The sequence below is a fragment of the Schistocerca piceifrons genome, chromosome 1 (genome assembly GCF_021461385.2).
Source record: "Schistocerca piceifrons isolate TAMUIC-IGC-003096 chromosome 1, iqSchPice1.1, whole genome shotgun sequence".
In the NCBI taxonomy this organism is placed as follows: Eukaryota; Metazoa; Arthropoda; class Insecta; order Orthoptera; family Acrididae; genus Schistocerca; species Schistocerca piceifrons.
Window position 1 is genome coordinate 928,874,352 of NC_060138.1, and position 14,499 is coordinate 928,888,850.

At 38.4% G+C, this 14,499-nt stretch overlaps 1 protein-coding gene across 1 annotated transcript in view; it reads left to right on the top strand.

The window, feature by feature from the left end:
• Positions 1–7,572: 7,572 nt before the first annotated feature.
• LOC124802626 (polycystic kidney disease protein 1-like 2) overlaps positions 7,573–14,499 on the top strand; it is an 83,031-nt gene continuing 76,104 nt past the window's right edge. Inside the window, exon 1 of the mRNA XM_047263520.1 lies at positions 7,573–7,929. The gene's annotated coding sequence lies outside the window, so the exon portion shown is untranslated. The remainder of the gene's footprint in view (positions 7,930–14,499) is intronic.

A 14,499-nucleotide genomic window follows, 5' to 3' on the forward strand; every position in this document is an offset into this window, starting at 1 on the left:
CAGTGATTAAATTCTGTAGCAATCTAAGTGTGAATTCTCCTCATTTTACTGTATTGTCAGTATAAGGAATAATAAATGGTATCACTGACCTTGGAAATTTAGACATATATTACAAAATCCATTGCAATTGATACCTAAGTCACTTCTCAAATACCCATATTTCATTAAAGGTGTGTAAAGTTTCTTATGTTTTCTTACCGAGCTCTTATACAGTGATTTTACTTTCACACATGAGGGAAATTCGTCTGATGTCCTTTTATAACTATGATGTAGTACCTCTTCTTTCTTGACCATATTGCCTAGATTTTAAAGTAATGATCTTTCCTTCTCAGTATTCCTTAAGAGAAGTGTACAATTTAATATTCTTTCATCTATAAGTGTATTCATGCTACAAGTACAGTTGTGGTACATTACAGCTGACACAATTATCACCTCTGTCGTACAATAATTTTTGTTCATTATTGAGAATTGATTTTTGGTGTGGCATCTCCACTAGTCACCTTGAAAAAAAAAAAACTCAAATAATGGAATATTGAATTCATAAGGCTTTATGTAATAAAATGACTTTAATGTCCAACTGTCTGCAGTGTAATGCATTGCCTCACAATAATTATTCTTCAACATTGAATGTTTATGCTCAAGAAGCTGATTGTTTTATATTTTATAAAAATAAAAGTTTGTATGTTCTTATGTGGCTTTCTTTGTCACTTGAGTTATTTTACTGTTTGTTAGGACAAATTCCATAATTTTAAACATCAGCCTACAGGATCTGCCATACACTTAAATGGTACCTTAGATTCATCCCCTAGTCTGCCATAAGAAATATTAGCATTCTTGTGGATTAAAATAGGTAGCAGGTAAATCTGCTGTATACATATACTCTACTGGCCATTAAAATTGCTACACCATGAAGATGACATGCTACAGGTGCAAAATTTAACCGACAAGAAGAAGATGCTGTGATGTGCAAATGATTAGCTTTTCAGAGCATTCACACAAGGTTTGCACCAGTGGCGACACATACAACATGCTGACATGAGGAAAGTTTCCAACCAATTTCTCATACACAAACAGCAGTTGACCGACATTGCCTGGTGAAACATTGTTGTGATGCCTCGTGTAAGGAGGAGAAATGGGCACCATCACATTTCCGAATTTGATAAAAGTCGGATTGTAGCCTATCGCGATTGCAGTTTATCATATCGTGACATTGCTACTCGCGTTGGTCGAGATTCAATGATTGTTAGCAGAATATTGAATCGGTGGGTTTCAGGAGGGTAATACGGAATGCCGTGCTGGATCCAAATGGCCTCGTATCACAAGCAGTCGAGATGACAGGCATCTTATCCGCATGGCTTTAACGGATCATGCAGCCACGTCTTGATACCTGAGTCAACAGATGGGGATGTTTGCAAGACAACAACCATCTGCATGAACAGTTTGACGACATTTACAGCAGCATGGACTATCAGCTCGGAGATCATGGCTGTGGTTAACCTTGACACTGGATCACAGACAGGAGAGCCGGTGGTGGTGTACTCAACGATGAACCTGGGTGTATGAATGGCAAAACGTCATTTTTTCAGATGAATTCAGGTTTTGAAACTTCCTGGCAGATTAAAACTGTGTGCCGGACCGGGACTCGAACTCAGGACCTTTGCCTTTTGTGGGTAAGTGCTCTACCAACTAAGCTACCCAAGCACAATTCACGCCCCATCCTCACAGCTTTGCTTCTGTGAGGATGGGGCGTGAGTCGTGCTTGGGTAGCTCAGTTGGTAGAGCACTTGCCCGCAAAAAGCAAAGGTCCTGAGTTCGAGTCTAGGTCCAGCACACAGTTTTAATCTGCCAGGAAGTTTCATATCAGCGCACACTCCGCTGCAGAGTGAAAATCTCATTCTGAATCCAGGTTTTGTTTACAGCATCATGATGGTCCCATCCGTATTTGGCGACATCACGGTGAACGCACATTGGAAGCGAGTATTTGTCAGCGCCATACCGGCGTATCACCCAGCGTGATGGTATGGGGTGCCATTGGTTACATGTCTCGGTCACCTCTTGTTCACATTGAGGGTACTTTGAACAGTGGATATTACATTTCAGGTGTGTTACGACCCGTGGCTCTGCCCCTCATTCAATCCCTGCGAAACCCTACATTTCAGCAGGATAATGCATGACCACATGTTGCAGGTCCAGTGCAGGCCTTTGTGGATACAGAAAATGTTTGACTGCTGCCCGGGCCAGCACATTCTCCAGATCTCTCACCAATTGAAAATGTCTGGTCAATGGCGGCCGAGCAACTGGCTCGTCACAATACGTATCATGTTGAAGCTGCATGGGCAGCTGTACCTGTACACGCTATCCAAGCTATGTTTGACTCAATGCCCAGGCATATCATGGCCATTATTACGGCCAGAGGTGGTTGTTCTGAGTACTGATTTCTCAGGATATATGCACCCAAATTGCGTGAAAATGTAATCACATGTCAGTTCTAGTAAAATATATTTGTCCAATGAGTACCTGTTTATAATCTGCATTTCTTCTTGATGTAGCAATTTTAATGGCCATTAGTGTATGTCAAAGACATTTTGAGCACTTACAATTATGGATTTATTTTACTTATTTTAAAAATTTACTTATATCTAAATTTTCTTTCATAATTTGGTCTGGGGATAGGGAAATTCTTTATTAGGGACCATTTTTTTAAAAGTACACATCTGTTCAAAATGATTTACATACTAGAAACTAAGTAATAGTAAAATGTAGAGAAATGCAGGTGTTAAGAATGGTAAGTCTGAATGTATGTTGCTCCCCATTGCGTTTTCAGACATTTCAAAGTTTAAACTCTCACATTATACAGTTTGCACAATGTGTTTAATACAATGTTTATCCCCTGCAAGTCTCTTTATTTTCATTCTTGAAAGTGTGTCTTGATTTATTTTTGGCTGTACTATTTTCCCAACTCTAAATTGTTGAGTGCCGTCTCTCTGCTCTCAGCATTTGTTGCCTCAGCAATGCAAACAGTCAGTAACAGCGAGCAGCTTATATAGCTTGATGCCTTGTTAGCATTAGGTGGAAATATTCTATCCTAAGACATACTACTAATTGTGAAGGGTTACAGAGTTAGGAGTACACAATGGACAGCATACCACCATAGACTTTTTGTTTATTTTTCTAACTCTGTTAGATTTTGGAATGTTTTCATAACAACCTCTCATCTCCTGTCTGTAAGGTGTAAGTTTGGCCAAAATTCTTGTCACACTTGGCCTTCCTCTTTTGTGCTCGTTACTCACAATAATTGCAGCTTGTCTTATTTTCTCTTTAAGTGAAATTTTGGGTACTGTCATATGTGGCAAAGGTTTTGACAACTCATGAAGCTCATTTTACCCTAAAATTAGTTTGGCAGATGTAGATTCTTGAGAACGGTTGTAGTGATTCGAGAATTTCTGTGTAAATTCTAGAACCACTCAGCCTTCTACCATTTCAAAAACATGATATTCTAGATACAAATGTGGGATGGTAAAATCCTACCTACTGCACATCACATGTTTGTGTGTGCAGGTTTAAAATCAGTCATGGGAAGAAAGTAGATGCGGAGGTCAAATGGCACCGACAAGTACCTGTCGGGCAGTCCATAGAGGTTTTAGTGTGTGTGTAAGGAAGAACCATTGACAGGATCGAAAAAACAGGAGTTTTCAGTCAAAAATGAGAAAAGATGCTATTGTGTGTTGCCACAGCAACCAAACATAACACGACAAGGGATTTACTCTGAGACACTCAAATATGTCCAAGTATCTAATGGAGCAAAATTTGAATGAAAAATGATGAAGACGTGAAATTGACAATGACATGAAATTCAAAACTATAAAACAAGAAAGAAAATTTCGATGTATTTGTCTAAAAAGAAATACTCATAGAATGCTTCAACCAAGAGGATCCAGTGTGAGGAGTATACAGCCCTCACTCACATCACAGGGAAGCAGACATGGAAACCAATGTACACCTTATGCTTCCGGCACCAGATGCTGTTCACCAGTGCTGACCTGCCTTCACATCTGCTCACCTATGCTACGAGAATTCTGCGCTGAGTGAGTGTGAAACTAAACTTCATTACTTTAATACAAAATGGTACAAGATATTGTTGAGTGAACTTTATTTCTGTAGTTATCATATTTAAAGTTAGTTTTAAATGCTTACAAGACCTAAAGCATACAAGAGAATGGAAAACATACAACAGGTTGGAGAAACTCAAGACCCAGCTATGGCTATGAAAGTTTGCAATACTGGGCTAGGTTGAGTTAAATGTTCAGAGTGAGACTCTAAGGAAAGAATTAGGCTTGGTAAATTCTCAATTAAATACCCAGAGTGAGGCTGTAAATGCTCAGAGGGAAGCTTTAAATATTCAAATGACAAATTTAGGTTTTTAAGTTGCAAGGTCAACTCTCAAAGCAAAGAATTTAGTAATCCTCATCAAGGCATGGGTGCTTTGAAGACAGGTTCGATGCTATAAGTACTATAGTAGAGAATTTAAAAGTAGATCTAAAAAATGAGTTGACAAACACTTTGACTACCCTTATAAATCATATATGTACTGACCATTGAGAACAAATGTCATAATGTAGAATCCAAACTTATTGAAAAGTTAGGCTTTTTTGAAAATGTGTACAATATTAAGTATAATGATGTAAGACATGTGTTGTATGCTTTGCAAAAGAGTGTAGATTAGCACAATGAGTTAATGCCAGTCATTCAATTGCAAATTACAGGTGTCAACACACAGGTAGATAATGTAGAAAGGAATTTCAAAGAGAAAATAGCTAACTTGAGGAACAATTTGGGGAAATTATACATCAAAAAGTTACCGAGAGAATAACATCTGGGAATGTATTGCCTATTCTTTCTTCTGAACTTAATGATAGCAAGAAGGGTATGAACGGCCTGTGTAAAGTGATTAAGCTTATACAGGATAAAGAGAAAAAAGGGTTTCTTCAACTAATTTTGTACTAACTAGTGAAACTGTGACCGATTTACAATGGGGAGCTAATTCAGGGTTATCTAGACAATTCCCTAAATTTAAGCTGGACGGTGATGTACATCTGACCCATTTCTTAAGAAAGTTTAACCAGGCTTTACCAAAAAACTGGGAAGATCAAATTTGTTGTGGGGTACCTCCTAGGGGAAGCCTCTGAATGGGGTATAGTAAATATCGAGAATTTTTTTTCTTGGGAAGACTTCAAAAGAAATTTAAAGAAAATTACTGGTCTGCCAGTGCACAAGAAAGCTTAATATCAGATCAATGGCACCTGGGCGGTGTCATCTATCCCCGAGGGATGTTAACACTCCGAGTTAACAGGCTGAGTGACGACCATTGGATCCTGAATTGTTTTTGGTTTTTAGTTTTTAGTTTTCCTGCACCGAATTCCTTTAAAATCTAAAACTATCCTATAATCTTATTACTTAAAAAAAAGAAAAAAGAAAATAACTGAATATGAATATGACCATAACTGGCTTAGGAGAATCACACAGAAAGGTGATATCTAAATGAAATATACTGAATAAAGTAGTGGATTTGTAGAAAATGTAAAATGATGTGACTAATTGAACAATTGTTATACCAAAGTGTATAACCATTCTATTTTGTATAGAGTATTTTATACCTTTTATGAGATGTGATATAGATGGGAGGGTTTGTATAAATTTTCAAAGGGATGGGTATGTAGCTAAAAGCTTGATTTACAAGAACAGATAAATCATGACTCACACAAAACACACATCACATCTTTCAAACAACCCTCACAAACAAGTGTGACTGATTATTCTTCATTTACTGATTCCATAGGGTTGTTAGGATTTCCTTCTGTAGGAGACGATTTAACACCAAACCTCCTCTGGCATCTCACTCAAGTACCTGAGGGGTAGGGATCCAGGGGAAGTGGGTGGAAAGGGTTTCCTGTCTTTGGGGCTATCTTCTTTCTCTCCATTGGTCCTAGCAACCACATCTATCTTTTTCCTTTCTTACTTCTCATCTTGAGGACCTGTCTATCTTTTCCCTCTTTCCATATTCATAAACTTCTATTGCTGAAATCCTTCCTTATTTCCATGGTTATTAATAACCTCCATCTTATCTTTAGATAAGAAGGCCGAAGAATCAGATTACACAAACACACGTTCACGTATACACACATATACACTTCTACGCAAACATTAAATTATATAAGACAAAGCTTGTCATGTTGTGAGGACTGCCAGGTGTAGGGAAAAGGGTGTGTACATATGGAATTATGCACAAATATATGGGGAGTTATGATGGGTCTACATCAAATATACATAAGGAGAGGTGCCCATACTTAACGAACAAATATAAATTAGTAATGAGTAATGGATAAGTAAGAAAAAGGCATGAACAATGTCAGTGCAGTAAAAACTCTGATGAATTGAAGGATAGGGGGATGTAAGTAGTATATATAGACATAATATCTATTGTAAGTATAGAAGTTGATAATTAGAGGAGGACTCTAGGGAGTAAATGACATATTAAAGAATGACTGCAAGGTTTAAGATAGCTTTATACATTTACCAGATGATGCTTAATTATAGTATACATAGAAATGTATATTAGGGTAATGAACCGTAAGGCCTACTCAGAAAGGATAAGGGGGGCATACCGAGCAATCACTAACTATAAAGGACAGACGTACCTATGTGGAGATAGAATGATCTGTGGCCAAAGCAATAGAGATGTTTTGTAAGGGGCGTACCTACCAGAATGTAAAGAGGAAGTGCTCTCATAAGGTCAACCCACAAGCAAGGAGTAGGTGTATCCTAGGAGAATGGGAAAGTATCATGACAAAAGTCACAAACTCTATAGGAATTATTCTGGAAAGTGTAAATTCTATGAACAACTAGTATTATTATGTTTCATGGAAGTAAATGAATGTCAAAAGAATACTTTCATTTCGTCCAGAGTTCCTCCAAGCTACAACTAATGAAAATAGGACATACTAGGAAAAAGTAGTACAAAAAGATAAGAATAGAAAATAGATGACTCATGTGTCATAAACAAGTGAAGTTTTTGATTGAAAAGGAAATAAAGGAAAGAAAAAGTGTCCTCACAATTCCTAATTATTAGTAAAGCTGACTAAAACCATGAGTAAATGCTCATGTCTTAATAACAAAGTAAAATAATAAATGAACAGAGAAACAATAAGTGAAAGATTGTTCTAGAGAGTAGAGAAAATTGTTACGGAAATAAGAGATATGTAGTGATTCAAGAATTTATTTGTAAATTCTAGAACCATTCAGCCTTCTACCATCTTGAACACACAATATTCTAGAAATGAGTGTGGGTTGGTAAAAGCCAACCTACTGTGCATCTCATGTTTGTGTGTCCAGGTTTAAAATCAGTCACAGGAAAAAAGCAGATGCGGTAGACGAACGGCATCGACAAGTACCTGTTGGGCAATCCATAGAGGTTATAGTGTGTGTGTAAGGAAGATCCATGGAGTTTTTATGCCACTCTGTGCTTATTGTGTCATTGGCTATTGTTGTGTGAAACCAGAGCAGTTGAGAAGGTACTCTTGTAGACTCCTGACTCAGCCTTGTTAGACGTAAGATATATTTTCTGATTCATATTAAGAAACTCATGGTAGTCAAGCCAACTTTCTTTTAACTGTAACTCATTTTCTTTCTAATGTTTGATGGTATGAGGTACTTACATAAAGTTACGTATGTATATTGAAAGTGTGAACTATATTGTGTATGAAAGTCAAATTTATCATTAACTGATGAAAGGGAAAGTTTGTATGTTTACTCATTTTATAAGTAGAAACAGGATTAAAAGTTCCTGTACCTAGCATTATTCAATGGAGAAGAAGACAAGAGATTTTCCAGTAGCTGACTATCCCATAAAGAAGAGGTGTTGAAAAATTCCAAGTAAGTCACCTCATAAAGAAGTGGAATGTGGTTTGGGGAAATAAGTCAGTATAACCCACACTCACACTCACACTTTAAGTCATCAGAACATTAGAGGGTGTGGTGAATTATTAACTATGTGCTGAAAGTGGGCAATGTACTCTACCCATTTCATTTGCTTGTTTGGCATATAAGTCCTAATGAAGTGACTAAACTCTTTAAATATATTTTTACTGGACTTTCTTCTGTGTGAAATTGGAATACTAAAATTTGTTTTACTGGTGTCCTTTGAGAAAAAATTTCCATTTAGGATTCATAAAATACACTCCTGGAAATTGAAATAAGAACACCGTGAATTCATTGTCCCAGGAAGGGGAAACTTTATTGACACATTCCTGGGGTCAGATACATCACATGATCACACTGACAGAACCACAGGCACATAGACACAGGCAACAGAGCATGCACAATGTCGGCACTAGTACAGTGTATATCCACCTTTCGCAGCAATGCAGGCTGCTATTCTCCCATGGAGACGATCATAGAGATGCTGGATGTAGTCCTGTGGAATGGCTTGCCATGCCATTTCCACCTGGCGCCTCAGTTGGACCAGCGTTCGTGCTGGACGTGCAGACTGTGTGAGATGACGCTTCATCCAGTCCCAAACATGCTCAATGGGGGACAGATCCGGAGATCTTGCTGGCCAGGGTAGTTGACTTACACCTTCTAGAGCACGTTGGGTGGCACGGGATACATGCGGACGTGCATTGTCCTGTTGGAACAGCAAGTTCCCTTGCCGGTCTAGGAATGGTAGAACGATGGGTTCGATGACGGTTTGGATGTACCGTGCACTATTCAGTGTCCCCTCGACGATCACCAGTGGTGTACGGCCAGTGTAGGAGATCGCTCCCCACACCATGATGCCGGGTGTTGGCCCTGTGTGCCTCGGTCGTATGCAGTCCTGATTGTGGCGCTCACCTGCACGGCGCCAAACACGCATACGACCATCATTGGCACCAAGGCAGAAGCGACTCTCATCGCTGAAGACGACACATCTCCATTCGTCCCTCCATTCACGCCTGTCGCGACACCACTGGAGGCGGGCTGCACGATGTTGGGGCGTGAGCGGAAGTAGGCCTAACGGTGTGCGGGACCGTAGCCCAGCTTCATGGAGACGGTTGCGAATGGTCCTCGCCGATACCCCAGGAGCAACAGTGTCCCTAATTTGCTGGGAAGTGGCGGCGCGGTCCCCTACGGCACTGCGTAGGATCCTACGGTCTTGGCGTGCATCCGTGCGTCGCTGCAGTCCGGTCCCAGGTCGACGGGCACGTGCACCTTCCGCCGACCACTGGCAACAACATCGATGTACTGTGGAGCCCTCACGCCCCACGTGTTGAGCAATTCGGCGGTACGTCCACCCGGCCTCCCGCATGCCCACTATGCGCCCTCGCTCAAAGTCCGTCAACTGCACATACGGTTCACGTCCACGCTGTCGCGGCATGCTACCAGTGTTAAAGACTGCGATGGAGCTCCGTATGCCATGGCAAACTGGCTGACACTGACGGCGGCGGTGCACAAATGCTGCGCAGCTAGCACCATTCGACGGCCAACACCGCGGTTCCTGGTGTGTTCGCTGTGCCGTGCGTGTGATCATTGCTTGTACAGCCCTCTCGCAGTGTCCGGAGCAAGTATGGTGGGTCTGACACACCGGTGTCAATGTGTTCTTTTTTCCATTTCCAGGAGTGTATGATGTGTTGTTAGTTAATGGAGACTTAGGTACACCTGTTGTAGGAACATAGGCCACAATTATCCTCCTAATAATTATATTAGTTACAATGGTTCTCATAGCATGCATACATTCATACATATTTCATGAAAACATCATATATAGCAATCAGATATTTAACACCTCCTCTTCCTCCAGGAAATGGTCCATCTGTGTCAACTGACCCTAATTCTTGTGTTTTTTTGTTATGATAGGATGTTATTCATTCACATGAAACTGATTTGTGTGACCTTCTGACATACAATATACATTTTTATTACTATTTGGACATTGCAGTGCAAATTTGGAGAAAGACAATAAGACATAATTAACACATTGCACCTTTTTACTCCGCAATAATGCCACATGTTGGGTGTAAACCTACTAAATTCAGTTACATAGTCTTCATGTATACAGACCCACCAGCAGTTTGATTCTGGTGCTTGCTGGTGAAATAGCAAGCCTTTGTGTATTGTGAGATACTTACATATATTCCCATCTTACTTGTTATTTAGTTTCTCTTTTAACTTCCTCCAACAAGGATCCTTTTCTTTTAAATTTCCCAGTTTGTGACACAGTAGGGTCTACAATTTTTGTCTTGTATTAATAATATTCTACAATCTGAGGTCTGTTCATTTAGTTCTTTAAATTCATTTAGTCTTGTTGGAGTCTTGAAATTATGTCAGCTGAAGCGTTTCACTCCCATTTTATATACATTACTTCAAAACTGAATTCTGTAAGAATAAGTACCATAAGCAAGTTTCATGTGTAACAATTTGCAAGTCAGCAAAAAAGACAAAGCTTTGTTGTGAAAATAAACTTTTGGTGCTTTTCCCACAAATAGTATGCAAACTTCTAAAAGCCCCATACTACGAATACACTTCATGTTCAGTAAGGTTCTCCACACTTGATAAGTGTTAGGCTGAGAAAACTGATTAAACAGCTTGTATTCTTTCCATCTGTTTCTCTAACTTGAAACTGACAAGGCCCAAGACTCTGAAATGATACGTCTGCGCCTAAGCAAAACTCTTGTGTCATATTGGGATGGTGTAAAATATTTACATTTACTAAAGTTTCCTTTATGACCTGGAAGTCTCTTTGCAATCCTTCAGTGCATGTATTATTTTATCTTAACAGTTTAAGGGTCAGTTCACTATTTAACAATTGTTTAGGTATGAACTTTCTAAAGAATGAAGTTAGTCTGTAAACACTGTTAATTGTTTTCTGTTCTGTAATGTAGAAAAATTTCTGGGATCAAGAAAAATAACTGTGGGGGAGATAATGTAACTGAAATATATTATTTTTTGTCTTCCATGTGTGGAGTTTTCTAAATTAAATATAATATTAAAGTCAAGAAATTTTCAGTACCTCACCTAACAAACCTAAATGTTTCCTACACGAACTCGTGGTCAATACGACATTGACATATATGGTGACTCTCTTGTGCAGTCCTGATCCCAAAACAGGGTCCAGTGCTGCTGTAAGGACACTCACACTAACATTGAGTCAGAAAGTTAATAAACAAAAATTATAACTGTGGCCAGGACATAAACATGCAGTATATTTCCTACTATCTAGGTGAAGTAATGCCTGCCAGTACGAAAAGCACAGATCCAGTGAAGTTAAATACTTAACACTATGAAATTTCAAGTTTTGTTCATCCTTACATGAATAACAATTTTGTTAATAGATCAAGCAACAAGTAGTAATAAAATACTATCATTTTCATTAATGATGGCCAACAACAGACTGCAATATGGAAAGTTCAAAGGTTCTGCTACTCACCAACTTAACATTCCTTCTATTTCTTTATTTGCTACCTCTTTCTTTACCCAATGGATTGGGTAAGAATTATGACAGATAGTGTGATGTGGATATACATCCACTTTCTAAATGTAATCTTTTATAATACTTGGTTATTTACAAAACATCTGTGTCATGGCGTATGAATAATTTACATAACTGCTTTCTTTGTGCCTCAGCTAAATAACCTCACCCCCCAACCTTTTCTTTGATAACATTATGTGATATCAAGTTACACAACACCTCATAACTGCATTGCTCATTAATTAATAGTATTTCGGGATAGGTACAGTTAAAAGTTGCTTTAAAGCTATTTTGTGTATAGTCTTCCTTCATCATAACCAAATTAACTGATAAAATCTGTCAACCTGCAAGCAGCAGTTACCAGTATCTACATTGATACCTTAAGTTTGTCTTATACTGTGTACAAAACTCCATTCCTAGAATACAATTTACTATTAACCTGCCAAACATAAGAAAATATATTTGATCATAGTATTATCTAAGGTAACAGAAATGAATGCTTGCTAGTTGTCACTTGATGTCTTGTTTCCTATGGCTGTTAATACTGTGGAGTTCTGTCAAGGAAAAGTGGGTAAAGCAGGTCCTTTGCTATCATGTCAGACAAACTTTTGGAGAAAACATTTGCAGAAACAACTGCATCCAGCATTTCCTATGTTTGCCTATATTTGCCTATATTGCTTGTACCACTTCCTCTTTGTCCTTCATTGTCTCATCAGAAAGTAACTACTCTCCAAAGTTGTTTTCCTCATCATAGCTCAAAAGATGAGTAGTTGCCAAATACACTCCCATAAATCCTGAATCTCATGGGCTAGCATTATTTTATGGTGGCGTTGGAATACTCTCATTACTATTAACCATCTCAAATATTTGAACTGGATTCTCTTAAGTATGCCAGTTGTTGGTTTGATTACTATGAAAGGCTGGTTCCCCTTGTCTAATGTTATTACTTTAGACAGGTTTCATGTGATATTTTGTTTTTCTGTGATAACCATTGCTATTTTTTAGATTCCTGTTAGATGGTTCACCATACCAGTTTTGTCTATTATGATTAATTTGCATTTTGGGATAACCAAGGTTGATATGTTCTGTTCGCTTTTCTGTGTGTTTCCATTGGCTTTAAAATAATTGCTATTGGGTTTATTATCTAATGTTACTGGTTGCTGCTACTCCTGTTGGTAATTAATATTATTGACTTGACCTGCCATAGTAATACTATGAAAATCACAGGGTGAATCCATGTTTCTTGTTTGCATACATCCCTCCTCATAAATGAGGTCAATGGCATCAACTACAGACCAAAGAATTCTCTAAATCAATTTCTTGTATTGTAACTAACTTCTCCTTAATGTGTGATATAGCCTAATCTTTAAAATCTTAAAATTTATCTACATGTGACATAGGTTTACTCCACTAAGGAATCTTCTTCAGATGTTTTTCAAAATATTTTCTTAGTTCACTTGTATGTTATTAAATGGTTCTAGGTCAAAAACGTCTTGTTTGAGTTATTCCTGTACTCCTGGTGACAAAAATGTAGGAAAAAAAAGCCTGTTCAAATTGTTCAGAGTTTCACAACACTCTGTTATGTTTGCAGCTCATAGCAAGGTGCCCCCTGTGTGTTTCCTACCACACAATGAATCTTTTCCTGTTCATTCCAGCTATGTGGTAGAATATCTTGAACATATTTAATGAATACTATGGGGCACACCTTTTTTTAGGTAGAATATACCTGGAACTGTTAATGTTTTAAAAGACTTTCATCTGCCAACATCATCAACTTGCAAGATGTATGAACATGTGTATGCGGTATAGTTACTGGAGTCACACATGAATAGTTTCCTCACTGTACATAAGGTACTGATAACTGCTAACATGCCTTCTACTCCCTTCTTTTACACAGTGTGTAATATTAAGTAAAGAACTACTGACTTGCTTATTTACTGTTTTACCATTTGTCTTCTTGTTATTAACAACAAAGTGCTAACTTGAACTCAAGCTTGTACACCTGTTCGAGAGAAGGAAAAGAGAGAGAAGGAAACATAATAGGTGAATTTGGATTGGGGATAAGAAATGAAAGAGGAAGCCATCTGGTAGAATTTTGCATAGAGCATAATTTAATCATGGCTAATACTTGGTTCAAGAATCATAAAAGAAGGTTGTATACATGGAAGAATCCTGGAGATACTAGAAGGTATCAGACAGATTATAAAATGGTAAGATAGAGATTTAGGAACCAGGTTTTAAATTGTAAGACATTTCCAGGGGCAGATGTGGACTCTGACCCAAATCTATTGGTTATGAACTGTAGATTAAAACTGAAGAAACTGCAAAAAAGTGAGAATTTAAGGAGATGGGACCTGGATAAACTGAAAGAGCCAGAGGTTGTACAGAGTTTCAGGGAGAAGCATAAGGGAACAATTGACAGAAATGGGGGAAAGAAATACAGTAGAAGAAGAATGGGTAGTTCTGAGGGATGAAGTGGTGAAGGCAGCAGACAATCAAGTAGGTAAAAAGGTGGGGGCTTGTAGAAATCCTTGGGTAACAGAAGATATATTGAATTTAATTGATGAAAGGAGGAAATATAAAAATGCAGTAAATGAAGCACGCAAAAAGGAATACAAACGTCTCAAAAATGAGATCGACAGGAAGTGCAAAATGGCTAAGCAGGGATGGCTAGAGGACAAATGTAAGGATGTAGAGGCTTACCTCACTAGGGGTAAGATAGATACTGCCTACAGGAAAATTAAAGAGACCTTTAGAGAAAGGAGAATTACTTGTATGAATATCAAGAGCTCAGATGGAAACCCAGTTCTAAGGAAAGTCGGGAAGGCAGAAAGGTGGAAGGAGTACATAGAGAGCCTATAAAAGGGTGATGTACTTGAGGACAATATTATGGAGATGGAAGAGGATGTAGATGAAGACGAAATGGGAGTTACAATACTGCATGAAGAGTTTGACAGAGCAGTGAAAGACCTGAGTCGAAACAAGACCCGGGAGTAGAC